The sequence below is a fragment of the Moschus berezovskii genome, chromosome 9 (genome assembly GCF_049115385.1).
Source record: "Moschus berezovskii isolate FMDL1 chromosome 9, NW_MosBer_1.0, whole genome shotgun sequence".
Lineage (NCBI taxonomy): Eukaryota > Metazoa > Chordata > Mammalia > Artiodactyla > Moschidae > Moschus > Moschus berezovskii.
In genome coordinates, this window is record NC_142468.1 from 104,848,370 (window position 1) to 104,865,495 (window position 17,126).

Sequence of the window (17,126 nt, forward strand, 5' to 3'; positions counted from 1 at the left end):
GAATTGAAAAAGACTCGTGTACCCCAATGTTCATCACAGAACTGTTTACAATATCCAACCTAGACGTCCATCAGCAGACAAATGGATAAGAAAGCTGTGGTATATATACATAATGGAATATTACTCAGCTATTAAAAAGAATGCATTTGAATCAGTTCTAATGAAGTGAATGAAACTGGAGCCTATTATACAGAGTGATGTAAGTCAGAAAAAAAACACACCAATAAAGTCTATCACCACATATTTATGGAATTTAGAAAGATGGTTATGATAACCCTATATGCAAGACAGCAAAAGAGATGTAAAGAAGACTTTTAGACTCTGTGGGAGAAGGCGATGGTGGGAGGATTTGAGAGAATAGCATGAAACATGGGTATTATCATATGTGAAATAGATCTCTAGTCCAGGTTCGATGCATGGGACAGGGTGCTCAGGGCTGGTACACTGGAATGGCCCTGAGGGATGGGATGGGGAGGGAGGTGGGAGGGGGTTCAGGATGGGGAACACATGTACACCCATGTCTGATTCTCATGAATGTATGGCAAAAACCACCACAATATTGGAATTAACCTCCAATTAAAATAAATTAAAAAAAATAATAAGTGCACTGTGCGCTGGTTTGTAGTGATCTGACAAAGTCTACACCTCTGGCTTACACTGAATATGAACTGATCTTCACGTATCTGCATATGGAAGACAAGGACCTGCCTCCTAAAGTGACAGTATTGGCAAAATGTGGAGAGTCGATCAAGACAACATAATCTTACTAAGGACCCTTGTTGGTGCCCAAAACAATACTTAAAATAATGGGATACACAAAAGAAATTCTGCTAAATTTTCTCTGATATTGAGCATTTTGTTTAAAAATCTGGTAATCTGGTTATCTGAAGGGTTACTAGCTAAATATTCATATGATTGCAATACTTTAGCATTTGCTATGCCCTAAAAAATCGAACTGGCTTTGATGAAGGCAGAATTTGAGGATGTTGAGATAAGTCAGCAAAATGTAATGTATACCAAAAGAGAACTATGTGAAAATCTTATTAAACTGTTCAAAACAACTAAATCTAAGGTACAAACATATCTGGACCATGAATAATAACTTCCTAGGAGTTAAATCATGGGTCTAATGGACTTTTCAAAGCCATCTTCCCAATGTATGGAAATAAAATGAAAGGAAAAAAACATAATCTCATTCATCTCATGATCTTGCATCCTCCTAAACATGAATTATGCATTATGTTAAATTCAACTTTTGGAGCCTTTAAAGATTTCCTTCAGTAAAACACTCAAAAGATTTTTTAGTGCTTCTTCCATATCTTTGTTCCAGAAGCTGTAGATCAGGGGATTAAAGAAAGGGGTTGCCAAAGCATAGAACAAGGTCACAAATTTCTGTATCCCTGGATATTCGCCAGAACCTGGGCTAACATACATCACCATGACTGAGCCATAGAAGAGGGATACCACAGCAAGGTGGGAGGCACAAGTAGAGAAAGCCTTCTGCCTTCCTGAGCCTGAGGACATCTGTAGCACCACACTAAGGACACAAAAGTAAGTGCCAAGAATGTACTGGAAGGTGAGCAGGATGATTAGAGAGCTCATGATACCACAAATCAGCCTAATTCCAGATACTGGAGCACAGGACAGTGCCAGCAAAGGTGCCAGATCACAGAGAAAATGGTCAACAGTGTTTGGACCACAGAAGGGCATTTGAGATATTAGAATCAAAGGGGTCAATAACCAGAGAAAGCCACCTGCCCAGAAGAAGACCACTAAAAACACACACAAGCGGTGGGTCATAGTGATAGGATAATGCAAAGGTCTACAGATGGCAAGAAATCGATCAAAAGACATCACTGACAGAAATAAACACTCGGCCGCACACATGGAGTGGAGAAGAAGAAGTAGAACTGGAGCAGGCAGCCAGCGTAGGAGATGCTCTTGGTCTGGGAGATGATGTTGGCCAACATTTTGGGCACATCAGAACTGATATGGCAGATCTCCAGGAAGGAGAAGTTAGCCAGGAGGATGTACATGGGTGTATGGAGCTTCCGGCTTGACCACACAGCACAGATGATGGCTGCGTTCCCCAGGAGGATCAGAAAATAGATGATGGGGAAGAGCACAAAGAGGAGGATCTGGATGTCTCTGAGGCAGGGGAAGCCCAGGAGAATGAACTCACTCACAGACCCAGAGGTATTAGTCTCCAAGGTCCTCATTCGTCGGACCTGTGGAAGTGACAAGAGACGATGAGAATCACAGAAATATCTATATTTTTTCCAATTTTTGGTGAAGAGAAATGTTTCTTTTCCATAAACATATGGGGTTTTTTATATTGCTATTTTCCCTCTGGAAAAGTGAGTTTTTCTTTCCTCTTTTTCTCCTTCCTTCCTTGTTTATTCAACAAATATTTATTTTGCACATACTATTGCCAGACACTGTTTTAGGAAATAGGGAAAGAATGAACAAAAAAGCAGAGTCCCTACTCTTCGGAAGCTATGTCAGACATCTTTTGCTCAAAACAACTTCAAACAATACATTAGGGGCTCTAGAATTTCTATACAGAGGGAGTTTGAATCTGATTAGAAGAGATCTAAGGGAATTTCCAGGTGGCTCAGTGGGTAAAGAATCCTCCTGTCAACGCAGAAGACGCAGGAGACGCGCATCCAATCCCTGGGTCGGGAAGATCCCCTGAAGGAGGAAATGGCAACCTATTCCAGTATTCTTGCCTGAAAAATCCTATGGTCAGAGGAGCCTGGCAGGCTATAATCCATGAGGTCACAAAGAGTCGCACACAACTGAGCATGCAAGCACTACAATGACAAGGGTATTTACCTTGGAATCTCATTTGCAAGGAAACTGTTTTTGCTTAGACTGTGTGTTTATTTGTGGCAACTTCATGGGGAGCTAATATGGAATATGGACTGGATGTTAGCAGCCCTCCACCTATGTTGTAGTGCTGCTGCTGACATAGTTAACAGTGTAATGGGACATAAGAAAATTTTCGTGGTTCTGTTGAAGAGGAAAAGTTGAAATTTTACATAACCTCCTATTCCTTCTGCATCTGTAACTCAGCTTCCTCCTTGCAAACTCTGGATCATGTAGGTCTCAGAAAGTGGAGACTCACAATACTAGGAACTGGAGCTTATCTCACTCACCCTGGTCCTGCTTTTTGCAATCGCCCAGCCCCCTCAAACCCACAAACCCTCTTAATCATGCCTGTTCATGTATAAAAGCTCTGAAACCCCATTTTTGGAGCTCAGAGCTTGGCGTGTTAACTCCTCTGGGCCCACCGCCATAATAAACCTGAGTTCTCCAACTCTCCGAATATGGTGCTTGGTTTCTCGAGTACTGGTTTCTGCACCATTTCTGGAGGCCTCAGCAAGATTCCAACCACAAGGGCCCCTTGAGCCACAGGACTGGTGGTTCCACTGGGCTGGAGCAAAGGAACCCCGAGACTAACAAGGAGGCATGCCACCTGACAGTATTCCAGGTTCTCTTTCGGACCGGTGTTCCGACTCTCCGGACGGCCAAGCCCTGACTGGACTCATTGGAGGGACGGACCAGCTCACCAGGAATGGCCACAGGATCAAGTAAGGCCCCGGTAATGTCCCCATGAACTGGGATCCTACCCCAATGGGTAAAAGAGGAGACTGATCACCTCCTTGGTCCTACCCCAACGGGTAAAAGAGGATACTGATCACCTCGTTGGAGCTCCCAGGAAGGGAGCAACAGTTAAGGAAACCTGGGGACTCAGGAGAAGGGAGGCATTGTGACAACCGCTCAATGATTGTGAGTGCGTGATTGCTGATTGAACAGAGTGAGAGAAATTTTTCTTTTTGGAAAATGCAAAACCAATTCTTTTTGCATATGCAATTAAAAACAACTAGCTTGTTAAAAGGCCTGCCTAGGAAAAAGCCTGAAGTTAACACTTTCCATGTCCTTGAAATACACAGCCAACTTTGCCTGAGACTTCAGCCTTGGACAAATTAGAACTTCAAGCAAAGAAAAAAAAGCGGTCAAAGAAATATTTTAAATCTCAAACAGAAAACAATAAGATCTCTGTCTGTCTGAATTTATGTATATCTCAGTTTTTTTTCTGAGAGTATTGTTGAAGTTGTAAGTGAGTTCTGATTTAATTGGCCTAAAGAAAAGTAAGCACTTACAAATCAAACAATTCTAAATATAAGAAAAATTAACCTAAATAAATTTCAGATTCACATGAACTGGGAAGTATTCAATATTAAATATCTAGTATTAACATTTGTTTGCTAATATAATAAGGAAAGTAGGATATATGTTTTTAATAAAGACAGCATAAAAAATAAAATTATATTTTATAAAGGGAAGAGAAAGTAGGTCTGACTTAACAGGTGGCTGTTACAGAAAGTGATTAAAAAGTTTGTGGAAAGTGGACCCTGAAAAAAAGTTTTGTGCGTGGTTAGGACTAACTTTAAAATAAATTTCATTAAGTTTACCTAAATGAGTTTAAAGTAAGGTGGTACAAAATTTGAATTCGGCCTTTCTCTCTGTTAAGGGGACAAACTTTCTTCAGATGTTAAACTGATTTAATAGTAGATTCAAGTTTCTTTATCTCTTAATTGATCTGTTCTATATTTACCTTTGAAATCTTTTGTTACTTTTGGATAAGTAAATAACTATTATTTCACAGTGACTTATATGACCATACCTGACTGAGTGTTATAAACCCTTTTGACATTTATTGGCAAAGCTTCCTAAATAACTTGACTTCCAGCTAACTTTGGGGTGCTTCAGAGGGCCCCTGAGACATCCCAGAGAGCTATTAAGCAACCTGGGTTCACTGGACATGTCCGATTGCATGAGAAGTACTGCTGAAGGGGTGATAAAGCTTTTTAGGTTATACTGTATGGTTGATGTTGCTAATAAGATATCCTAAAATTATGTGAAATTCACCTAGATTTGATATGCCCTGATAAATATGGTCAATTATAATTCTAGTTATCATATTAAAGTGTTACAACCAGGTTTCTTTGTCAATTGCAATAGAGTCAGATTTTAAACATTCCTTCTATGGTTTTACTCTCATGCTTTTAGAAGAATACTGCTTGTTCTTCAAAATTTATGGGAAAGACTTTCTAAGATTAAGCAGATAAATAAATTTTGTTATTAACAATAAGCTGGTACCAGACTGGAATTTGGTCTTCTCTCTGTTTAGAGAACAAAGTTTTCTTAGAATGCTCCTTTACAGGTTATGAATTTCTTTGCTTTTAAGTGATTTACATTTGTTTTCAAAATCTTTTTCTTACTTTGGTAAAGTAAATAAACATATTTAAGATTATGCTACTTGTAGACAAAGCTCATTCTGCTTCTACAGAAAAAAAAAAAAAAAAAACCCTCACTGTTAGATTTTGCTATCTTGATGTCCTTAAAACATGGCAATAGTCTGCTCCTAAATCAGGAAATTAAAAATGGTTAAACAACAGCTAAAAGTCAAACAACCAGGGCTATGGGAATCCTACGCAGCCATGTGGCTTTTCCCAGCTCCCTGACAGACCTTATTTTTATCTGATGGGTTAAAGCCTTTCCTGACTACAGTGTTAATGCCCTCACAATGAGTTCTCCAAAAAAAAGAAAAAATTACGTTTCAGTTTTGTTAATTAAGGTCTGTGCTGACTAAGACACTTCTGAGATAGTTCCTTGTTATGTTATATTGCTTAAAAGCTTAATTAAGGACTCTAAGGTTGTTTCTAAAGCTTATCTCGGTAACCAATCTTTAGATAAAGGTCAGATGCTTCATGATGTACAACCAGGAGATTAACATTCGGATATAATCATTTAACTGAGTCAGATGACCTGGGGTATATGAGGCTATACACAATGAAAGTTCTTGACTTAAATTCTTGCTTGTGACTTTACTAATAACTGGTAGCTATATTATTGTCTATGTAGCTTGCTTCAGAAGATTATTTCTTGTTACCAAATGTGTGACTGAGCCTGTGATAAAATGCTGATATGCAGTTCCATATGAGATCAATATTGTAACAATGTAGCTCTAGATATGAGAAGAAACAAGAGGAAATATTTTCCTGGACCAAAAGGCTAGTAAGACAGGTATGGTCCACAGGCTTTTGCCACTTACAAGGCCTGGTCTAGTGACAACACACTGAGTGGGCTGTCAATGGAATCTTTGCTCGACCTGGGAATGAGCCTTCCCAGCACTGCAGGACACAATGACCATGAAATGCCCCCAAAACCTGGTCAAATATGTGGCTATGAAGGGGTCCTGCTGACTGAAAGTTGGCCCTTGCCAGTTGCCTCCACAAAGATTAAATCATGACCATTACAAGATGCTGACCTTCAGCACCACCTTGACAGTTCAGGGTGGAGATGCAAAAATAAGGCATTCTGTGCTCTGGGGGTAAAATAAAAAAACAAGCTTTCAGATTATCAGGTGTTTTCAGGTAAAGATTTTTATGAGTACAAATTCTTGCATCTTCTCATACCTAGAGAAACACTAATTTCATGAATCAGTGTCTGGACCTGGTTCTCCTGGCTAGCCCCTCAGCAGCTTTCCTACATCTATTAATCTTTGGGTCATATATCTTTAACTTTCTTGTTAAGTTTGTTTTTCCAAGTAGTAGTGCAACAAGAATATCCCCCGGCCAACACCAAGACAAGGCTAGAACAAGCTGCCTTATCATTCTGTGCACTCTCATCTCGCTCCGTAAATGCACCCCTAGGTCCTCATGCTATTCTCCTTTTGAGATCTTATATGGGAGACCACCCCCAGTAATAAACAACTCAAGGAAGACCATCAGCAACTAGCTGAACTGAGGTGTCCTGATACCTCCAGGCCCTGGAAAAGTCTTCTCCATATTGCCGGAGAAACCTTAGAAAGGACACCCATTCCTTTGGGCAATTGGGTTCATTCTATCAGCCAGGATATGAGGTATGGGTTAAAGATTAGGACAAAAAAAAAAAAAAAAAACAATTCAGCCAGTTTGAAAAGGCCCTCACACGGTTCTCCTGGCAACCACTACTGCTGTTAAAGTTATAGGTGTCATCCCTTGGATCCACCACACCAGAGTCAAGAAGGCAACTACTTCCTGTGATGAGGACACCTGGAAAGCATTCAGCACCCCAAAAACCGCCTCAAGGTCCGGTTCCAAAGACAACGGCCCTCACCCACGAAGGACACTGAGCCCTGCTCTGGTCACTCCGGAATCTGACGAGTCAATGCACGGCAGGAGCTTGAGCATTCTTCAGCCTTGCTCCAGCCACACTCCAGCAGCTGGCGGGTCAATGCAGGAAAGAAGCTTGAGGATCCAGCTAGCAAAATATCAATGGATTTTCATTGTCAACCCTAGCCTCTATCCCTAATTGGTATTATTGCTGTGCTCTTCATTACAGGACCAACTAGACTCCTTGGCTGAGGTGGTTTTACAGGATAGGAGAGGGCTAGACCTACTGACAGTTGAAAAGGGAGGACTATTCCTCTTTTTGAATGAAGAATGCTGCTTTTATGAAAACCAATCAGAAATAGGGACATCGCCCAACAGCTAAGGGAACAAATCACAAACAGGAGAGAGAAACGAGCTAATTCCTGGGGTAATTGGAACAATATTTGGAGCTGGGCATCGTGGCTTCTCCCTTTAACAGGTCCTCTTTTCATGCTGTTTGTGGCACTCTGGTTTGGCCCTTGTATTCTCAGTGATATTACCCAGTTCATAACCCCTCATAAAGTTACAAATACTAAGAGCTCAATATAGCCCCCTAAATGACTGGGAGCTCTGAATGTCCTACCAAAACATGAGATGATGCTTTCTGCAATGAGTGATAGAAGCATCAAGAGAGGGAATGAAGAAGAAAAGTTAAAATTTTACATAACCTCCTGCTTCTTCTGCCTCTGTAACTCAGCTTGCTCCTTGCAAAGTCTGGATCACTTAGGTCTCAGAAAGTGGGGACTCACAATACTAGAAACTGGCTCTTATCTCATTCACCCCTGTACTGTTTTTTGCAATCGCCCAGCCCCCACAAGCCTGCAAATCAACTTAATCAGGCCTGTCCGTGTATAAAAATTCTGCAACCCCTTTGTTTGGGGCTCAGAGCCTGGAGTGTTAACTTCTCTGGGCCCACCGGCATAATAAATGTGAGTTCTCCAACTCCCCGAGTGTGGTGCTTATTTTCTCGAGTACTGGTTTCTGAATCATGTGAGACATGACGATTATATTCAGTTGAAAAGAAAGAAAGAAAGAAAGTCTTTTGAGAGGGTGATGGACCTTGGAAAAACACACATTTCCATGATCAGTGATGGAGGCAGAATATCAATAGCATATAATATGAAAAGATTTGAATACAAGAAATTATGTTCACAGAACAATCCAAGAGTGGAAGTTAGAATATCTGTAAAGATATAGTCAGATATTAGGTACAAAGATAGGGCCTCAAAGCAGAGGACTCACTGCCAGTCTGACTCGTTTGGGCTTAATTTGCTAGTCAGTGGAAATCTGGAGCTGCTCTAGTAGAACAGTAAAGTGATCAAGAGTTTATGGAAGCTGCATTCACAAGACAATTCACCAGACAATTACAGGCTGATGAAATCAACAAGAAATTATTAGAAAGCTGTTTTGATAACTCAAGGAGAACGGGTGAAGAACCTGACCATGGGTAATAAATGTGCAAAAAGATACCAGGGTTGGTTTCAAGAGATGGGCAGTGGTAGAAACCTAATCTCCTGGTCTTTAAAATAAGCAGAGGTAATTAAATATTGCTCAAGGAGCACAGGAGGAAGACAGAAAAGAGAGATCTTACTTTTCATTTTCCACAGTAATATTCTTTAGCTGTCTTCTGATTGTCCTTCACCTGGGATGCCTCGGAGCAAACAGCCACCCTCAGCACAATAGACACATGCTCAGAGCCCTTCAGTTCCCATAGACCAACACACTGAACAGACACTCCTGTTTTTGTCTTTGGGTATGTCTCAGAGGGCTTTCCTGGTGGCTTAGACTGTAAAGAATCCTACTTGATTCCCCAGTCCCATTTTCTTTTGACTCTTTTGAATCTCCATATTTCATTAAGTAAATTAGCTTCTACTTACAAAGTTTTCTTCTCTCACAAGCCACACAAAATGGGTGTTGATTTGCTATGTTGTCATCCGTGTGAAAGAGAACAGAAGACAAGAGACTCATCTACATTATTGCCCAAGTCTTCAAGAAAAAAGTTTCCATTTTCCTGTCTGCTAAAAATACAGTTCTTTTGAAGACAACTTGTAAAACACAAAATGACAATTTGACAAAAAAATTGTTAATTCCACGTCTATTAAGATTTTTGTAATAGGAACAGTATTTGTAAATGAAAGCAATCATGAAAATTTATGCTTTCTCATGTTAATATACAAAATAAAATGGACATCAAGACATAGGAAATAAGTGACTGTTCCATATGCCCATATACATTTATCCTCATGCTTCCCAGGAGTCCAAGGTGTCAACTCCTTTGTAAAACATCTTCAGGTACCTTTCTTCACAAAGATTCCTTTCAGGTTTTACTCAGAGAGTAGAATATACCACAAATCTCTCTGCTTCTCATTATTTATTCCTTCCAGACTCTGAAGCCTGTCTCTGGAGATCTCAACCCCAGGAGCAATGGAAGCAATTAATAAGCATCATACAGACTCAAGAACGTTTCATCTTCAGTGATGATCAAACTGGAGATAAAAACCCCATGCGTGTGCACACGCTTATATGTAGACTCACGTGCAAACACACGTACGTGCAAACACACACACCCAAGTGTTCTAGGCTCACACATTATTGCCCCCTCAAGAGCTGTGTCTCCTAACTTTATAAATTACTTCTTAGCTAACAAAGGTTTTTGACATGATATGTACCATTACCTTCAACCTTTGTTAGACCTAGAGTTTCCCATTCTTGTGGTCCAAATGCAATTTAAAGATCTCATCCACTAAATCCAAAATGAGCCTGTTAAGTATTAAAACAGGAAAAAGGAGTCCAGAAGGGTGGTGGCTAAAAGACAAAGAAGGGAAAGGCCCCCAAACAAAGGAAGGTCCAAGGACCAGAGTGAGGACCTCAGGGAAAACAAACAGCACTCCTGGCTAGCTCAATCTACATAGGGCAGACCCAGGGGGAGGAGAAAAACATATAAAAAGAGGAGCCAAAGGACTGGGGGTCTCTCTCTTTCTCTTCAGTCTTTTGGGTCGGCATTCCATCACAGCTCGAGGATGTATTTTCCTTTATTTTCTAAATAAAACTGAGCTGTAACACTGATCTGTCCAAGAGCTGTGACACGGTCTATCCGAGGGCTGTAATGTTGGTCCATCACTTCAAATTTTTGCTGTGATGAGACAGAACTGAGGAAATCACACACACACACACACAAGCCTATCCCACAGAGCTGTCTCTATTCCTTACAAAACTCCTTATTTCCACATATAGGTCAAACAAGATAGGTATTGGTCAACCAAGAAGTTGAGACATTAATTGTATCAGTTCAGTTCAGTTCAGTCGCTCAGTCCTGTCCATAACTGCAACAAATCCATTTTCTCTTCTTCAACTCAACAGTTTTTTTCAAAGCCTTCCTTGCAGCATAGGTGTGCATACTTGTTATGATGTATTTAAAGCTGATGTGCAATACTTCAGGCCTTACCCATACAAAATCCTTGACGATCTCTGATGTGATTGAGCATGTTGACCCAAGAAACTGAGTTTTGAAGATGGCAAAGCCCAAGATGGAAAAACCTAAGTTCCAGAATCATCACATGAAGAACAGTCTCCTGTGGAGTAGGAATACCTGTTTGGGATTTAAATGAGTAGTAAATAAACATCTTTCAAGCGACCCACTACAAAAGAACTTTGTTTGGAGAACCAAAATGTAACTGACTGAATCAAATATTTATATTTTGATAAATATATAAAGAAATCAATCCATGGTTGACTATGTGAAATGAAAATATCTCCTGCCATGTTAATAAACAAGAAATGTCACAGCCTATTTCTTCAAAATGTGAATCTGACCTCAAAATGTGAATCAGTTCAGTCGCTCAGTTGTGTCTGACTCTTTGTGACTCCGTGGACTGCAGCACGCCAGGCCTCCCTGTGAATAAGGACTCCTAAAATTGTAATCCAGAAAATGCTGCCACCCTTACAATGATTGCTGAGGTGCGGGTAGGGGTGCTGGGGGGCAGGGGAAATGCAAGAAGCAAGTTGAACCAGGAAGCAGGATTGGCCTGGGATAGCTGAGGTGCATATGAAAGGAATGAATTCAGTGAGCCCAGAGGCTTGCCTCTTCCCATACATAGAATGCTTTCAAACTGCCTGCTCCCTTTGTTCCCCTCCTGCCTGTCTCCTGAGCTCTGAGTCCTAAACATTCCCACCAAATAAAATAACTGTCTCCTTTCAGGTTGTGGCTATATTTTTTAAGCCGACAACTGTATCATAGTGTATATATGTACAGAATAATTCCATCCAACTTTCTAATTTACCATAACAGGGAGAAATTAAGGAAACTGTATATGAAAAACAAATCCAGAAAAACAAAAATTGTGAGTCATACAGTGAATATATTTTAAATTTTGGTCACATTGCCCTCCAAAAAGTTCCAGGACTTTCTTCATTAACGTTACCTTTCCCTCTGTTCTTAGCACCAAAGCTGTGTACTGTGCTGCTAGCCTGTTTCTTCAAACCAGACTTTATAAATAAGTGTAGCAACACTATTTCATGCCTCCAGTGTCATGATCTATGTCGACGTCAACTGAGAGAACATGAACATACCCTTAAGTCTATCTTTTCCTCTAAGGTGACCCAATGGCTACCATTCAAACATTCTAGATCCTCAAGAACACAGAGCTAGTGATCCCCCCAAATAAAGACCTGGGGAACTGTATTAACTATTCACAAGCCATTATAGAACCAAGGCAATTCTCATGCTATTTCAATGTGCACGCATTGGGGGTATATGATCCTTCAGAACTCATTGGATCTGTTACTAACTTGACTCTGTAACACTCTGAGACATCAGCAGTATTTTTAAGGGGAATTGTGAAATTCTCAGAAGATTGAGATAATGAAATTAATTTGAATTCATCTTCTCCTTAAAGTTAACCTGATAGCTTATGACATACTTGGTGAGAGAAGAAGCTGTTTTTTGGCATTAAACAGAATAATACCTAAACTTAAAGATGCCAGATTTTCTAAAATGCAAATCTTGTCATCTCTTTTGCTTTCTATCCCTATATATTTCCTTCCCACCTATGGGATCAAGTTCAACATCTTTAGCATATCTAACTTCCTGCATGTTTAAGTTCATCTCCTTTCAGGAGCCCCACACTCACTGTGTAATTCAGTTATATATTAGGAATGTTCTATATGCTTCTTTTACTGTTTGTAACATTACCAACCACCATCATTCCCTGACTTCTATCTAGAAAACTTCCAACTCATCATTCAAAACTCAGCTGAAACATCAGCTTCTCTGTGAGCACTTTTCTGGCACTTCCCACCTGCACCCCCAAACCTGTACTCTTAGTCCAACACTGCTCTGTGCTCTGGCACCTTATGCATTCCTCTCTCTCAACAATTTTTTTTTTAAATTGAATTGTTAACACATCTGTGGCCCCACAAGTCAAGAGTTCCTCCAGAATACCTATGCATCTCAATGTCAAATGTACTACTTAGAACATTTAGACCTCTTAGTTCTTTGTATAAAAAGGCATATCCTCTGGTCTATATACCACCATCAGCAAGACTAAAGAGGAGGCCGTAAACTCTGCCATCTCCTAATAAGTTAGCCTCTTCTCCCTCCCTACCAACCCCTTTCTACAACCATCACTGTGGGAAACATCAATACAATTCCACTGTGCTATTTTTCTCAAAGTGGCCCTGACCTGACTTTACTGGCAGCCCTCCTTGTCTCTTTTGCCACTTCAAGGTTTTTATTCCTCTCTCTTCTCTAAAAGTTATGTTTTGAATTTCAGCCTCCCTTCAGAGGAAGAGGACAAAGAGGAAGGGAGAGTAAAGAAAACACAATAAGTCATTTATCTAAAGTTACTTATGAAAGCTCCTAACCTCCTAATCTTAACTTACCACACTTCCACCCACTTTCATTACAAAGGAGGATGCAGGAAGCCAAGAGCTACACTGTCTAATATGGTAACCACTAGCTATATGTGGCTACTGAGCACCCGAAATGTGAATCCAAGCTGAAACATGCTGTTAATGTATATAAAATTCACCCCAGTTTGCAGGATGAAAAAAAATGAATGCAAGATATCTGGTTAATAATTTTATATTGACTACATGTTGAAATGATGTTTTAGGCTGATAGATTATTAAAATGAAATTTACTCTTTCTTTTTAATGTGGTAACTAGAAAAATGTACCTTATGCATGTTGTTTGCGTGTGTGGCCCACCTATTTCTATTGGACAGCTCTGCTTTAGCCTTACGTGTCCTGAGAATAGAAACAGAGGAGGCGCTCTCTTCCTCCTTGAACTCATACACATCAAAACTGTGGCTCACAGTGGAGGAGGCTGAATCCAGTTGGCTCAGGTAGGAAGTATTTCTGAGATTCAACACAGGCTCTGCCTGGGATACCTGAAGAGTGGGTAACACTGGGCAGCCTCAGAGAAAATTCTTTCAGGTGTCAAGAGTTTGCACATCTCAGGTGGACTTGCCCTTACATACCTATCTCAGATGCAAAATTATTCCTTTCTTTAAAGTTATTCCTGGTCAGTTAGTACAGTGTCTAACAATTATGTGCACAAAGGGTGAAAGAAATTCCTGAGGCGGAAATCTACATTTGGAAGAAGGGGAGAGACTTCCTTGCTCTGTCCTCCAAGGTGCCCTTTTGGTTTACTCTTTGATGACAAAAGGGCACCTTGAAGGACAAAGCACAATTAGAGTTGGGGAGTGGAGATGTAGTCATGATTTCAAGGGAAATATCCTACCCTTTGGGCTTCCCAGGTGAAACTAGTGGTAAAGAACCCTCCTGCCAATGCAGGAGACATAAAAGAAATGGGTTCAATCCCTGGATCAGGAAGATCCCGTGGAGGAGGGCATGGTAACCCACTCCAGTATTTTCGCCTGGAGAATCCCATGGACAGAGGAGATGGGTAGGCTATACAGTTCATAGGGTTGCAAACAGTTGGACATGCCTGAAGAAACTTAGCATGTTTGCATGCATCCTACCCTTAGTAGCTTTTTCTACTGAGAAAAAGTTGTAACAGCAACATCATGGAAGAAAATAAAGACAAGGTTGCAGCTGCAGAGACTGCCAGAAAAAGCATACAGTGGAAGTGTGAATCAATAATAATAAAATACAGAAAAATTGACACTGGTAGTATGCCTTGCATTTTTAAGTTATTTTTAACTATGGTAAGATACACATAATGTGACACATTACAATTAATTTTTTTAGTGTACAGTTCTGTGGCATTAAATACATTCACATTGTTGAGCAACAATTACCACCATTCAATCTATAACTTTTTTCTTCCAAAACTGAAACTCTAGATTCATTAAACAACAATTCCCCATTTCCTTACCCCAAGCTGGTGGTGACCACTATTCTAGTTTCTGTCTCTATCAGTTTGACTACTCCAGGAAACTTCTATAAATGGAGTCATACAGCATTTGTCGTTTTGTGATTGGTCTATCCATGTTTCTGCATGTTTCAGAATTTCCACTCTTTATTAGGTTGAATAAATATCACACTGTATGTATATCACATTTTTTTCATTCATTCATCCATTGATGAGCATTTGAGTTGCTTTCATCTTTTGATCATACTTTGGTATGATCAAACAATTTACAGATATTTTTAAATGATCTTTCATTTGGTCCATATGGGCTCTTAATCGCTTCAGTCATGTCCAAGACTGTGCAACTCTATGGACTGTAGCCTGCTAGGCTCCTCTCTCCATGGGATTCTCCAGCAAGTATACTGTAGTGAGTTGCCATTTTCTTCTCTAGGGGATCTTCCCAACCCAGGGACTGAACCTTTGTCTCTCACATATCCTGCACTGGCAGGCAGGTTCTTTACCACTAGTGCCACCTGGGTAGCCATTGATCCACATAAAACCCCCCAAAAATATTCTTTTAAAAATTTGGAGTGAAAGCTTCTTGCTGAGGCAGAACCAGAAGACAGTCCTCATCAATTTTGTCCAACAGATAATTATTATTATTTTCATAAGACAAGGAAATGTAGGGGAGTATGCCAAAAAATTCTCCTCTTGATTTGCACTTACGCAGACTTCTTTTGAAGTTCAAAACTTGTTTTAAATAGGCACTTTTTCTTTATATAAAATAAAAGAATTATAATTTAAAAGATAAGAACCATAAAATTCATAGAAGAAAACACAGGCAGAACACTCTTACCATAAATCATAAAAGCATCTTTTTGGGATCTGTGACTTACAGCAAAGGAAACAAAAGCAAAAATAAATAAATAGGACCTAATAAAACATAAAACTTTTGTATAGCAAAGGAAACCATTGACAAAAGATAAACACAACCTACTGTATGGTAGAAAATATTTGCAAATGATATGACCAACAAAGCAATTAAAATCCAAAATATATAAACAGCTCATACAACTCAATTTCAAAAAACATCAACCTGATTAAAAATGGACAGAAGACGTGAATAGTCATTTTTCCAAGATGATATCTAGGTGGCCAACAGGTAGATGAAAAGGTACTCAGCACCACTAATCATCAGAGAAAGGCAAATCAAAAAAACAAATGAGACATCTTTTCATACTTAACAACATGGCCACCATCAAAAAGTCTAGAAACAAAAATGTTGGCAAACATATAGACAAAAAGAACGTTTGTATGCTGGTGGTGGGACTGTAAATTGGTGCAACCAATTTGGAAAACACTTTGACAAAAAGTAGAACTACCATCAGTTCAGTCGCTCAGTCCTGTCCGACTCTGCGGCCCCATGAATGGCAGCACGCCAGGCCTCCCTGTCCATCACCAACTCCCGGAGTTCACTCAAACTCAGGTCCATTGAATTGGTGATGCCATCCAGCCATCTCATTCTCTGTCGTCCCCTTCTCATCCTGCCCCCAATCCCTCCCAGCATCACAGTCTTTTCCAGTGAGTCAACTCTTCCCATGAGGTGGCCAAAGTATTGGAGTTTCAGCTTTAGCATCAGTCATTCCAACGAACACCCAGGACTGATCTCCTTGAGAATGGACTGGTTGGATCTCCTTGCAGTCCAAGGGACTCCCAAGAGTCTTCTCCAACACCACAGTCCAAAAGCATCAATTCTTTGGCAATCAGCTTTCTTCACAGTCCAACTCTCACATCCATACATGACCACTGGAAAAACCATAGCCTTGACTAGACGGACCTTGGTTGGCAAAGTAATGTCTCTGCTTTTTAATATGCTGTCTAGGTTGGTCATAACTTTCCTTCCAAGGAGTAAGCGTCTTTTAATTTCATGGCTGCAATCAGCATCCGTAGTGATTTTGGAGCCCAAAAAAATAAAGTCTGACACTGTTTTGCCATCTATTTCCCATGAAGTGATGGGACCAGATGCCATGATCTCAGTTTTCTGAATGTTGAGCTTTAAGCCAACTTTTTCACTCTCCTCTTTCAACAATTCCATTCCTTGGTATATATTTGATGAAAAAGAAAATGTTAATTAAAAAAGATATACGCAACCCAATGTTCATAGCAGCATTTTTTCAGTAGCCAAAATGTGGAAGCAACCTTAGTGTCTATCAACAGATGAATGGATAAAGAAGATGAATATTCTATGTATGCTACTGCTGCTGCTAAGTCGCTTCAGTCGTGTCCGACTCTGTGCAACCCCACAGACAGCAACCCACCAGGCTTCCCCGTCCCTGGGATTCTCCATGCAAGAACACCGAATATACATATACCTAAAATGTGTGCATGCTGCGTGTTCAATCAATCATGTCTGACTCTTTGCAACCCTATGGACTGTAGCCCACCAAGTTCCTCTGTCTGTAGGATTCTCCAGTCAAGAATATTGGAGTGGGTTGCCATTTCCTCCTCCAAGGGATTTTCCCAACCCAGGCACTCAGCCTGCATCCCCTACTTCTCCTGCATTGCCAGGAAGATCCTTTAGCACTGAGCCACCTGGGATTCCTTAATGG

General features: G+C 40.3%; 1 protein-coding gene and 2 pseudogenes across 2 annotated transcripts in view; 2 read left to right on the top strand and 1 right to left on the bottom strand.

Moving 5' to 3' along the window:
* Positions 1-1,247: 1,247 nt before the first annotated feature.
* Positions 1,248-2,306, bottom strand: LOC148776900 (olfactory receptor 11G2-like; annotated as a pseudogene).
* Positions 2,307-3,453: 1,147 nt separating this feature from the next.
* The window catches only part of LOC148776901 (olfactory receptor 11G2-like), a 55,697-nt pseudogene continuing 42,024 nt past the window's right edge, over positions 3,454-17,126 (top strand). The window contains exon 1 of the transcript XR_016038334.1: positions 3,454-3,593. The product of XR_016038334.1 is annotated as an olfactory receptor 11G2-like (transcript). The remainder of the gene's footprint in view (positions 3,594-17,126) is intronic.
* Positions 3,480-17,126, top strand: part of LOC129562869 (olfactory receptor 11G2-like) — a 107,454-nt gene continuing 93,807 nt past the window's right edge. The window contains exon 1 of the mRNA XM_088840125.1: positions 3,480-3,604. The gene's annotated coding sequence lies outside the window, so the exon portion shown is untranslated. The remainder of the gene's footprint in view (positions 3,605-17,126) is intronic.